The sequence below is a fragment of the Sapajus apella genome, unplaced genomic scaffold, assembly GCF_009761245.1.
Source record: "Sapajus apella isolate SASKATOON/1434 unplaced genomic scaffold, GSC_monkey_1.0 scaffold2, whole genome shotgun sequence".
Classification (NCBI taxonomy): Eukaryota; Metazoa; Chordata; class Mammalia; order Primates; family Cebidae; genus Sapajus; species Sapajus apella.
The window spans coordinates 45,277,445-45,291,434 of NW_022436942.1; the positions used below are offsets into that span (position 1 = coordinate 45,277,445).

Here is a 13,990-nt window from a genome sequence, read left to right on the forward strand (position 1 = left end):
CTTTTGGTTTTATTGATTTTCTTTGTTTTTCTATTGTCTATTTCATTGATTTCTGCTCTAATCTTCAATTTTTCTTCTCTCTGCTAGCCTCAGGGTTAATTTGATCTTTTTTCCAATGCCAAGGATTGAAGTTTAGGTTATTGATTTGAGATCCTTCTTTTTCAATATAAGCATCTGCAGCTATAAACTTCCTTCTAAGCATTGCCCTAGCTTCATTCCATAAATTTTGGTATGATGTGTCTTCATTTTCATTCATCTCAAAATATTTTCTAATTCCCCTCGTGATTTCTTTGAATCATTCATTACTTAGCAGAATGTTTAACTTTCATATACTTGCAAGTTTCCCATATTGATTTCTAATTTCATTTTATGATTGTTAGAGAATGCACTTTTTATTTTTATTCTTTTGAATAGACTGAGGATTTTATGGGGGGGGCAGCTGCAATTTGGTCAATCCTAGTGAATATTCCATGTGCAGTTGAAAACAATATATTCTGCCATTGTTGGGTGAGGTGCTTCATAGATTTCCATTAAATGTAGTTGGTAGGGATTTGGAGTCTCCATTCTACATCGTGCTTCTTCTCCAGGCAAACTCTTTGAACCCTGACTCTGGTGCTGGGAGTAGAGACAATGTCATGCTTCTCTCATTGCGATGCCTCCAGTTTAGGAACTGAAAACCTGATAGATAATGAATGCAGCAGCCCCATGTTTCCTTGGCTTGCTTCTCCTAGCGTGGAGCCTCTGACACAAAAGCCAGGACAATGAAGGGTAGGGTTCCAGTATACTCAGCAGTACTGTATCCAATGTAGATCCTCTGTCTCTTAAGTAGGGAGCAGAACAAGGTTGCCTCCACTATTGAACTGTTCTCTTCAGTGACATGTAGCTAGGAATACGGTAAGAAGTGCTGATATCTAACCCTCCTGAAAGAATACTTATCTGACTGGAAACTGGAGGGAAAGGGGACCCAAAATAATGCCTATATCAGTCTGGAGTGTAATTTCCATTTCAATAAGCTTGGAGGAGTTATCAATGTTGGTATATTTTAAAAAATATGTGATTCCTTATTTGCTGTATGTTCTTAGAGCCATTGACTTGAAATGACAGTTATTTTATAATATTCACCAGTTTCACTGGGAGTGAATCCTTAGAGCTCCTCAGGCTATTGTGTGAAAAGTGGAAATCAACTAATTAAAAAATTTATTATGTTTTTATATTAGGTAAATTCTAAGAAAAACTGCTGAGAAGAACCGTATAGTCCCATTATTTTGCTACTGTTAAGGAGAGAAATTATTTCACCAATTAAATTCAATGGAGTTTATTTGAGCAATTAAAAGCAAAATGAAACAAAATAAAAATGATTCATGAGGAAGACCACTCTCAGAACCAAATCAGGTTCAGAGAACTCCAGCTAACTATGTGACCTGACAGCATTTATAGAAAATAGAATTAAGGTATATAGACAACTAAATTGGTTACAGCACAATTGGTTAATTGATTACAGAGCCTCCTGCAATTACCTAAAGCTCAGTTACTGTGATTAAGCTTTATATTGGTTTGGTCTGTTGGGCCCATGCAGGAGCCCAGTCTAAATCTGTGGGCTCCTGCAAATTTTATTTAACTCTACTCTCTGCCTTTGTTCCACACACATGGCCTTTAGAGCCCCATATTATGGGGTCATTATTCAGGTTATTTCCTTAAGATTTAGTACATTCTATTCCAGTGCTTCTCAAAGATTAGGTATGCGCAAAAAACTTGAAGATCTTATTAAAATAGTTTCTTAGAGAGTCATCCTGAGGCCTAGGTTTGTTATATTTTTACTAATCTCCATGTGACACTGATGATGCTGGCCTGTGGCTTACCCTTTAAGCAGCAAGGTTTGGGTCATCCAAAGAATCCTAAACCACCATTATTTTAAGACTGATCATCTATTAAATAAATTCATACTAAAGTACAGACCATCATTCTTTGACCAAATATCAGTTGATGATAGACTCCATTTAAGAATTTTATATCCATGTAACTTACTGTATTGCCTTCAAATATTTTGATTATCACTCCTGATTAAATCAGTAACTACTATTTTAACTTAGACTGTGATTTTACTTTGATCAAATGTTTTGGACCTTTTAACATTTTTGACAAACATCCTCAAAATCAAATCCTAAATAAGTTTCTGACTTAGACTTATTGGTTGGCCTAATCAAAGCTATACAGTAATAAAATATTTTTACAGTTCTGGTCAGACCATGAATTCCAATATCACCACCTCCAATCTAATAGTTACATATACTGAGAGAGGCATCAGTTAAAGGACTCTACCCACCCCCTACCCCCTTGAAAGGGTCCTTTATCAAATGCTATTAATTAATCCTTGTACTATTACTTTACAGGGCTTTGACTCCTTGGAACACATATCTCACCTAAAAAGAGCACCAACTCTTAATCATGAATGTTGACACCAGTATCTGACATCAAACTCAAGTTAACGAAAGCCTCATCTTCAGACCCAGAAAAAGGCGACAATCAATGTAACCTGCTTTTGTGAGACACAAGGCCAGAAATCAAAACTATTCAATCCCTTTATGACCAGGGACTATTGTAAAAGAGATGGCCATGTGAAATTATGAGAGTTAGGTTTGAGGAGTAAAATGAGTTTAAATCCTCCAAAAAAGATGGGCTCATAGATGCCAATGGCCCAATATATAGAACTTATAGATAAATTGAATTTGTAACCTGACTTTTTGGCTTTTGGCTTGTGGCTCTTATATTGCTCAAAAGAGTTTTAAAAAACAATGAGTGCCTGCCCACCTCCATTCCTTTTTGGCCTAGAATGTTTAATTGGCTATAAGTCTTTTGGCTATAAGACCTTGGCCATATGGGTCCCATTGAAGAGCAGAATATATTGAAGAAGGCAGATAGCCACACCACCTGGCAATACTATGAAATGAAATAAAAGCTTGGTCATTGATGCTACTTTTGGCATATTTTGACCAAAAAAGGGGGGAATGTGAATTAAAGATAAAATCCTAAGCCCTCTACTGACTGAATAGACCCCTTGTGGCTAAGGAGACCCCAGCAAACCTTAAAACTGAGTTCCTGACCATAACAGGATGGGAAGTCATACAAACTTCTTCCTTTTGGAGTCCAAAAACAACTGACCGGCATTAATGTTAAAACAGATATCATATGATTGACAGAACAGCATCTTTGTGTCTATAAGATCTTACAAACACCATAAAGTCTTCAGTTTACTTTAAAAGGACTCTTAAAATTTGGGCTCATGATTCTGACAACAGGGATTCTAATTTATACAATGGACAGCAGTCCTAATGTATTCATGCTACATCCCTGAAATCCTGGACCAGGAACTGGTAAACACTTACTGGTTACTGCCAGGCAGTTTCATTCCTCTAATTCTGCCTCTTACCCCAACTCTTGCCCTTGCCAGCAAAAAAAAAAGCTGGGTGTTTTTCACTCAATTCCCACCATAGTAGTTCTCATCTCCAGACAGACATATGATCAAGCGCATGGGGAACCAAAACCATCCCTGCAAACTTTATAAAATTAATCAGGGAAAAAGGGAAAGGGAGAAATGAAAATAAACCAAGCTTCCAGATCATGCAGCATTAATCATTATGTCAGCTTGCTGTCTGACTGGCTTTCCTACAGTTGTTTTGTTCCTATTGCCTCAGAATCTTATAGACCCTGTTAAGAGCATATAGTTCTAACTTTTTTATAGATAGTAACTTGAACATTATATAACATTAAGATTTTCCTTTTTCATTTTCTTTCAGGTCCTGCCTCCTGATGAAACTACTGACTTAGCTGGTTTGAATGACCCCATAGGCTCCAGCTGATCTGAAGAATCCCACAGGAGCTGACTCACCAAAGATTATATCCTGATGATTTCATCCCCCATTCCCCTGCCAATCAATAACCCCAATTTCCCAGTCTGTTTCCTTTAACAATTCCATTAGAAAACCCTGGGGGAGATGGATTTGAGGGACTCCTCCCACCTCCTCCTTTGGCACCTGTGATAACGAAATTCTTTTTCCATTGCAAACCCTGCTGTCTCATTGTAATGAGTCTGTTACTGTACAGTGGGCATATGAACTTGTTGGCCCTATAAATTCCTAAAGCAACTTCCAGTACTGCAAGCGCCATTCATGATAAGTGTTGTACACAGGGGTAATATTTTTATCCTTTATGCCATACTTTTACTCATCTATGTTTATATATGTTTAGATAGGCAAACACTATTGTAATTGCCAATTTAATGTATTTGTGGAAAATTATTTTCTTTAAAGATTTTACTTATTTGTATGCAAGTTATTTAAATACTTTTGAATACCAAGTTAAATACCTTATTTAGTAGTGATTCACAATGTATAATTTATATATAATCTTTAAAAGATCATAAAATAAACTCAAAGTATACATATTCATTTCATTGAAAAATAAACCTTAGAACCTTCACATATATGTATATTTGTGTATAGAGACATACGTATTTATAGATCACATTTAAGTATATAATTATTCTTCCAACTATATAGAAGCAGAGTACAGAAACAAACAGTATATTTGGTATAAATTTATCCTGAATTGTGGTTTCTAATAAGATTAGGAAAAGCTAGTCTTTAAAACTTCAAAAGAAAAGCTGCTCTTCTTTCTAATTATGTTGACAAAAATTCCCTTCATCACAAAACTTAATCATGTTGTAGCATAATTATTTACACATCTGTTTCAACAATTATCATATGAACTCATCAGGGAAATTGTCTTCAACTCTCTCTAAACCATCCTAAAAGGTATTATTAATTTTCCTAAAATTTAAAATTCTACTTATATTATTCAGGAAACTAAAATACCTCAGTGCCTTCATAGTACCTAATGGAAAAGGTTTAAACTTCTTTAGGCAAAAGCCTTTTGCTTACTTCTTTTGCTTTATTTGGTGATATTCAAATATATTTACATAGTAAAATAAATAACAGATATTTTGTCTACATTATTTTGTGTAGGAAGGGTGGAATTTACACACTGAAATAAGTAAATAAATACAAAGGGACAGAACTAAGGTATTTAATTTATGGTTGGAGAAGAAAGCAGAGATGTTTCCTCTGAGGAGCACATAATATACAAAAATAATATAAATACACAATTCCTTCTTCACTGAATATACAGTGCTAAAGGTGGAATGGGGAGAGTTGTTTCTCCATTTCTGTCTATATGCATAGTCTTGAAATCCAGTTATTATATTTATCAACTTTAGAAACTTAGACAAAACCCACAGATCCTGTAAGCCTATTTCTTTGTGTGTCGGATATGAATTATAAATGTATATACGTCACAACCTGGTTGATTAGACTTAAATATATATATATATATATATATATTCACATTTATATATATATAAATATATTAACGTGAATATATATATATTCACATTTTCCTAGCACATTAGATGCGTTAAAAATTCCAACCATAATTATTATTTTCATTATGTTATCTGTAAATATTACAATTTAAGTTCTAGCTTATTGATGAAAAAGTAGCCATTGCCAGAAATAAACACCTGTCTACAAATGCATAACACAACCCAAATAAGATCAATATTTTAAAACATTTAAAACCATTATGAATGTACTTCATTTAATTTAGACTGCAAAACAATTTAATAGTGCTAAGTGAGAAATAAGTATGGTTGCTACTTGTTGCCAAATAATAAAGACTTACATTTACAGCCTAAAGTCTCATATATCTGGGCTCACAGCAGGGTGAACATTATTCCATTTCACAGCTGAAAAAAAAAATGGAGCAAAGGGAAGTTAAATTCCTTTCTAAATTCACAGAGATAGAATACTGTTCTTTATGCTGCAGAATTTTGTGAAATATTCTTAGAAACATATAATTAAAGGCATTAGGAGGTAACTTTTGGGAGAAATAACAAGTATATAGTTTTACATACTGTCTACTGTAGTTACTCATTCGAAAGTATTTATCAAACCTGGACGCTGTTCTATGGACTCAGGTACCTCCATGAAGTACACAGACAGTGCTTGTGTGTGTGTGTGTGTGTGTGTGTGTGTGTGTGTGTGTGTGTGTTAGTGTGTTTTCCATCTAGAGCTTACAGTCTAGGGAAGGAGATTGAAAATAAACACATAGAAACAAATTAAATGATTTCACAGGTGATGAGTTCCATAAAAGTAGCAAACAGGGTGCTAAAAGAAACACTTTTAGGGTATTTACTCTAGAAAGAACACCGAGAGAACGTCCCTTCTAGAGGTTATATCTATTCTCTAGAAGACACGAAGAGTAAAAGTGACAAGCAGGGAAAGGATTTCGACAAAGAAGGACAGTTAAGACAAGTACTTTGTGAAGGGATATAAGTTGGTCAGTTGTGAAAAACTGAAAGCCTGTTAGTGTGACTGGAACACAATGAAATGAGAGAGAAAGACCCAGGTTGAGTCTGTGAGTATAGGTGGGACGTGCATCGGTAGCTGTTCATAAGAGCTTAGATTTTGTTTTAAATCAGATGGAGGCCCGTTAATGGTTTTAAACAAGGACGTGGTGTGATCTCATTTACAGTAGAAAAGGTCATTTGGAAGAGAACATATTTGAGTTGTGAAAGGATGTCAGCAGGGAAATTAATTAGGATCTCACAAATCTAGTGAGGCGTGCACTGGGCTGTGATCTTCAGCAGCCCATCTCTGGATACCGAGTTCTTTTTTTTTTTTCCCCATTTATTCATTTTATTGCATTTTAGGTTTTGGGGTACATGTGAAGAACATGCAAAATTGTTGCATAGGTACACACATGGCAGTGTGATTTGCTGCCTTCCTCCCCATCACCTACATCTGGCATTTCTCCCCTTGCTATCTCTCCCCAGCTTCCCACCCCCCACCGTCCCTCCCCTATTTCCCCCCAACTGACCCCAGTGTATAGTACTCCCCTCCCTGTGTCCATGTGTTCTCATTGTTCAACACCCGCCTATGAGTGAGAACATGCGGTGTTTGATCTTCTGCTCTTCTGCGTTCTTAGCTAGTAAAAAGTATAGCCCGTCTAAGGAAGCATTTTCATGATAATGATGGCAGCAATGGCCCGGTTGGAGCAGCCGCTGTGAGGACATTAGCTCCGGCAGGGAAGGCGCGGCCAGGGTTGCGCACTCAGCGGAGCCAGCGGGTGCTGGAAACAAGTGATCCCAGAGGGAGCCCTGTGTCCGACTGAGTTGGCAAGGCAGGAGCCCGCGCTCCCGCTGCAGCCGCCCAACCATGGCTCCGGACTCGGGCATGCCTGTATTCTCGGTGCCGGGAAAGCCCCTGCCTCCACAGGCTCCGAAGTTCCTGCTCCCACTCCCTGGACTCTCCCTGCTCCCAGTGCCTGCTCTGCAGTGGAGCAAAGTTGTGGCTGTGTCCCGACTGCCGAGGCCAGGGGCTGTCGCGACCCAGTCAGGTGTGTGAACACTAGCGGCAGTGCTGACACGCCAGCTCCCAGCAGCCTTGGCCCGCTCCAGAAACTGCTCTGAGGCTGAAATGTTGGGTGCTAATGAGCATGGAAGGGAGTCTGGGGGCTGACGGTAGCTCGGTGAGGGCCTATGGGCACCCCTTAGAGTAGTCAGCCTGGGCGCCACTGACTGCACGTTGATGGCAGCAGGAGCAGACAGGTTCGGAAGTGGGAAGGGATGTGTACCTTGCAAGGCGTGACGCTCAAGCCTGGCGGCAGGGCTGCAAGTTCCGGATGGGGGCCACAACCCCGAGTGAGAATTTTCTCGATAACTTATGGCCATTGGAATGGTGCTTTTTCCAAGCCCGCCCATGGCTGCCCATGGACCAATGAGCACTCACTTTATCCTACCCATGAACCAATTAGCATGAACTTCCTCCGTTCTGAGCCTATAAAAACCCTGGTCCCACAGCACCTGGCACTGTCTGCCTGCAGATAGGAGCTGCTCGCTCTCTGTCTCCTCTCCTTTGAAAGCTGTATGGTTCCCCCAGTAAAGCTCTTCCCAGACTTGGTCATCCTCCAATTTCTGTAACTTCAATCTTTCTGATGCGGGATCCCCAGACTGCGGGAGCAAAAGGAGCTGTAACATTTCCCTGCTGGCTCGCTGAGCTGTGGGTTGGAGCTAAAAGGCCTGTACCGCTAGAGCAATCCCACCCTCTGCCAGCAGCCACCCCACCCGACCGGCAAGCAGTGGTGGAGCCGGAACGGGGCAGAAGGACTGAAAGAGCAGTTTCAAACCGGCTAAACACTCACACCCTACCCCCACCCACTTGCTGTGGGCGACGAGGAGAGAAGGTCTGCACCCTTTCTGGGAGTCCATACTTCTGGTCTCTCTCACCCAGGACTGTGACATCCTGTAACAGCCTCTTGGGGTTCTGTGGTTCCTGGTGTCTCTGAGCTTTGGGGTGCCACCGTGTTCCCCTCATGGAGAAGCTGATGCCTGCAGCGGAAGCCACGGTAAGTCTAGTCCAGTAGCAGCCTCGCATGAAGCAGGAGCCTGTGCCGGCACCTGGAGCTCCCATCCCGTAGCAGCAGGCAGTAAGCTTGGCTGTGCCCAGTGGGCAGACCCGTGCTCATTTTCTCACAAACCTCTTGCTGTTCCTCGCCTGGCTCCTCCTTCCAGGTATGTGATCCGGGCTGCTAGTATGAGTCGAGCACAGCCTCACAGCCTGCCGGGCCAAGTGGGTGAAACAAGCCCAGCAGGCACGGGCAAAACTCTAGCAGAGGCGCCTGTGGATACAGAGGTTTCTGGGTGGCGAAGCCACACCCTAAGGATCCTGTGACGAGGTGGTACCTCTTGTTCGAGAATGAAAATCAGCTTCCTAAAGGGATCATGTTTATGCCCAAGGAATGTGAGCTGTACATTTTGAGGTGTGCTTCTAAGCACTGGAAATAATATCAAAGAGCACAATATCATTCTTACAAAATTTCCTTGTTCTACATCTATGGATAGAAACTTGGCTTGGAAAAATCGAAATCTAACGTAAGAAAATTAGTAGACAGTAATGTTATTTACCAGTAGTGTTATTTTAATATTGATATACCAGTATGTTACTTTTATAACTCTCATAAGCAACTTCCAACCCTAAAAGTTATTTAAACTCTGCAGGAATTACTTTTTAAAATGTTTCTGAACCTCTGATTCCAGGTCTCCCTTACAAATTCTTGTTCAAGAGATGGTTTGGTATTTTTACCACCTGTAACGAGTTGATTTAATTAAGATTACTGAATGGAGGATCCTTAAAACGTTAATCTTGCCATTGGGTTTATATGTAAAGCAAATGAAATCAGTATCTCAAACACCTGCCGGTCTCTCTCTCTCTCTCTCTCTCTCTCTCTCTCTCTGTCTGTCTGTGTGTGTGTGTGTGTGTGTGTGTGTGTAAAATGTATCATTTAGCTCTAAAGAGAAGGAAATCATGTCATTTGAGACAACACGGATGAACATGGAGCACTTTATGCTAAGGGAAAGAAGACAGGCAAAAAGACAAAATATGGCACAATGTCACTTATTGGTGGAATCTAAACCAGTGAAATTCATGGAAGCAGATAGTAGGATGGTGGTTTCCAGGATATGTGAGGTGAGAGAAATTGGGAGATGTTGGCAAAAAGATACAAAATTTCAGTCAGGCAGGATGAATAATGTATAGAATGATAAATACACTTAATAATACTATATTCTACACCTGAAATTCGTGAAGAGAGTTTATCTTAAGTATGAGATACATACACACAAAAGATAGCTATATGAGGTGCTAGATATCTTAATGAACTTGATGTAGTTAGATTTCACCCGTACACATATATCAGAACATGATATATATTATAAATACTATAGATATATGTAATTTTTGTCAATTAAACTTCAATAAAGCTGAGGAAAGAAGAATTGCTGTAGTTGTGAACAGAAGGGGATTCTGCCTAAATTACAAAGAGGCTTTAATCAGCAGATAGCCTGGTAGTTCACAGGATGCCAAGGACAGCTAAGAAAATATGTTCCACCTGGGAGAATGGAAATGCTGGCAGCTGAAGAAACTACAGAAGCTGGGGTTGGGAGAACTTCTTTTGAAACAACTTTACCAAACTTCAGTGCTAGTGATTTTTATTTTCTAGACCTCTCTAATAAGGCTAAAACACCCAGGAAGGATGATCTGATGATACAGCTTTGATTTACCTCTGGGTCAATCAGCTAGAGCTGAGGATGTAAGACCCCCCAAAAGTCTCAGTTTTTAAAATTTAGAGCTTTCCAGGGAACAGAAAATTTATATATGCCAAAAGTTAAACCCAAATTGGCATATTTTAGATTCAACCTTATGGCTGTTTTCAGGCACAACCACACATGCACAGACATACAGATACACACACAGTTATTCCCCTCTATCCAAATGTACCTCTCTAACACATTCCATATATGCTGGACACTCATTCTTCTTCCACAAAAGAAAAAACTGGAAGTCACTTTCAGATATTTTATTCTGTGTTCTTTAGAGTGTTTGATACTGAGAATTGTTTTATAATTCCATTTCAGATTCAAATACTTCAGAAACAAATGGAAATTTAATGACTGATCTACATTACATAGTGAAGAAAGAAACACATAAAATACATACTTAAAAAATAGAATTAAAATAGAAAATTATTCCATGCATCAAAGAAGAAAAAAGTTTCGGCTCTCATATTTGAAGGTCATAAGACTCTAGGGATCATGTACCATGTCCCTGCTTAACTTCTTTGCCTTCATCTTTTATTCTAGCTGACGGGTAGTAGAATTCTCCTTTGGGAATTCTTTTCAAAGACCACAGGGTACAGGAAGTGAAAATTTATGGACTATTAAGTGGGATGCTGAGAAATGTTTCTACGTAATTCTGATCTATTTGTCTTGATTAAGGGACATTGCTTCAGAGAACATTTTAAATCCTCAAAAATGACTGCCAATCCTCACGGGGTGTGGTCTCATTATAACTGACCATAGAACTGAATTTTTAATATGGCAATATTTTGTTTTATAAGGCTATGTGCTTTGGAATATAGGGTACTTTTCAGGAAAGGTAAATTCTTATATAATTTTGTCCTCGTTATTTTTACTGTGTGTGTGTGTGTGTGTGTGTGTGTGTGTGTGTGTGTGTGTGTCAGTTTCAGGGATGGGAATTTCATGTTGTTAAAACCATGAATTTATTTCACCTTGGGAGGAACTATGATAATTGTTCTTTCACCCATTTAACGAGTAGATTTTTTGATGTGTAAACATGACCACTGGCATATATAGATCAACTGGCCAGCTTATTCAGAACAGTAATAATAGCAATGCTGATGATAATGATAATTTTCTGGTAATCAATCACAAATATTTCTAGTCTTAATGTTTTTCTGAGAGGTCCATTTTCATAGCTGACTCTCAATCTTCCATCTGAACGACCCCATTACCTAAGTCATATACTATTTTAAGAATCGTTACTTTGACAGTGATATTGACCTTTCACTAAGGCTATCCTTTTAGGAAAGCTCAGCAATGGTGAGTACTGTTAGAAGTTCTGACCATTTGAAGGATTTCCATTTTGATGGAAACTCTGTAGCATTCCATTCCCAGCAAGTGCTGGTATTAACATAGAGAATCATTGTCAACCTCAATCATGTTACATTTTTCACTTTAGTTGGCTAGATAGAATCCCCTGAGATCACAGTTTGTAGGCTAAGAGAAAGTGCAAATGTAGCCAGCATAGGCAACTGTATTAGTCCATTATCATACTGCTCTAAAGAACTGCCTGACACTGAGTAATTTATAAAGGAAAAAGGTTTCATTGACTCACAGTTCAGCACAGCTGGGGAGGCCTCAGAAAGCTTACAATCATGTCAGAAGGTGAAGGATGAGCAAGGCACCTTCTTTACAAGGCAGCAGGAAGAAGTGCTGAGCAAAGGGGAAAGATCCTTTTTTAAAACCATTAGATCTTGTGAAAACTCACTATCACCAGAACAGCATGGGGGAAACTGCCCCTATGATTCAATTACCTTCACCTGGCCTATTCCTTGACACATGGGGATTATGGGAATTACAATTCAAATAAGATTTGGATAGGGACACAAATCTTAACCGTATCAGCAAGTATATACTAAATGTAGACACTAGTGAAATATGAATTCTGACTAAGGTTATGTCACCAATTTCATATATTTCTATACCACCAAAATGTTATTGCAATGTGTCCATAAAGAAACTTTTTTAACTTAAATAATCATTTAGCTTTCATATCCACTTAAATGCCATCTGGCATGCAAATATATAAAATAACAAAAATAAAGATTGCCATATTCTTCTATAACTCCTTTGTAATTAGCATTGCACTACACAAAGTACCAGACATTTGGGATGTAATTTAGCTTGTGTGACTCCCTTTGTGAGCTAGAGCAGAGAATAAGCAGCTTGCTCTGCTGATTGAGAATTTCATAGCCCTAGTTCCCGTTAATTCACTCAGAAAACACAGCTGTGCATGTTACCTCTGAATGCCCACCTCAAAAAGATGCATTTTTTACACTCATTGTCCTCATTCAAATTCAGTGTTATGTGATAAAAGCAAACAACTACCGAGATTGCTGGATAGAAAAAGGCCACATTATCACAGATAAAACAAATATTTTGTCTATGAAGCTCTACTCTCTTGGAGACCACTCCGACGTTTAGTTTTTGTTCAAACTATCTCTACACTCAGTGTAGATTGACACATTTAGATTTAGGATATTTCTTAATTTGAAATTTACCTATTAGTATTTAGATGGTTCAATAATTCATAAAATGATTCAGCAGTAAACACACTGAATATTTTAACATTCCTGTGTAATATATCTTCTATTTTTTAGAAAGTATATGATGTACTATAACTAAAAATATGCTAAATTTTTCCATATGAATAAAAAGAGTAATACTTAAGGAAAAGAGAAATTCTCACACTTTTTTCCCTTTTCATTAGAAACACATACTATTTAGCTATTTTAAAAGCAAAATATACTGAAATTAAAATTCCTACCAGTCATAATGTATACATTGGTTTTGAAAATGGAAGAAGCTAATATTTTAAAACTACATTTATTATTAACTTGTTACAACTAATATTTGACCTATATGATTTAGGCAATGTTTGTAAAAATAAGTATAAAACTAGTGCTCAATGTTAATACTTGTATTATCTGATCTCATCATTAAAAGTTTTCAATGTACATACAACATAACTGAATTAATGTTACTTCTGTATAAAAAATATGTAAAAGGGATCCAAACACCAAAGAGACAAAAGACATAAGAAAATATGTCTTTTGTCTTTTTGTTGTTTGGATTTCTTTTTGTTTTTTCAATGAAATTTTTACTAACATGAGACATTCTTGTCAATCACAGTGCTGTTTATTTGCATAATTCAAATTTATGTTCACAGAAAACAATAAACAGTGGTCCCTTTAGTTTGCTGCATGGGTTATCATCATCTATACTCTCTGTTACACAAACATTGCAGAAAAATAAGGGGAAATCATAGATTGAGTTAGCTTTTAAAAATCTATTTAAGTCCATTTAAAAAAATAAAATTGACATGATCTATCACTTTCAATTTCTTTGAATGCTCCTTCTCAATCTATCTGGTTTGCCTGATTCATAAAACTTAGTAAAATAAATTAAGAGTCATGGCACCTGGGTAAAAAAACCATGACACTTGTTGCATACCTTTATGCCATCATTATTTGATTGATTGATTGATTGATTGAATTATTGATTGAGACAGATTTTTACTCTGTTGCCATGTCTAGACTCAAATTCCTGGGTTCATGCAATCCTTCTGCCCCAGCCTTCCAAATAGCTGAAAACCATCAATATTTTAATGTGTACCCTATATTCGCTTTAATAAATATTACGTGAGGCTAAAATGCTCCCATAATTTACTGTAACAAAAACTGAAATATACTATACAAAATAATGCATAGTTCCTGCCTTCAAGAAGTTAGTAATCTG

General features: G+C 37.8%; 1 protein-coding gene across 7 annotated transcripts in view; it reads right to left on the reverse strand.

Moving 5' to 3' along the window:
- MGAT4C (MGAT4 family member C) overlaps positions 1 to 13,990 on the reverse strand; it is a 948,770-nt gene that overhangs the window by 575,898 nt on the left and 358,882 nt on the right. For 5 of the 7 annotated variants that reach the window (XM_032297125.1, XM_032297109.1, XM_032297140.1 and 2 more), the window contains one exon: positions 5,737 to 5,800. The exons of the other annotated variants lie outside the window; for them this stretch is intronic. The gene's annotated coding sequence lies outside the window, so the exon portion shown is untranslated. The remainder of the gene's footprint in view (positions 1 to 5,736; positions 5,801 to 13,990) is intronic. 7 annotated transcript variants of the gene reach the window in all.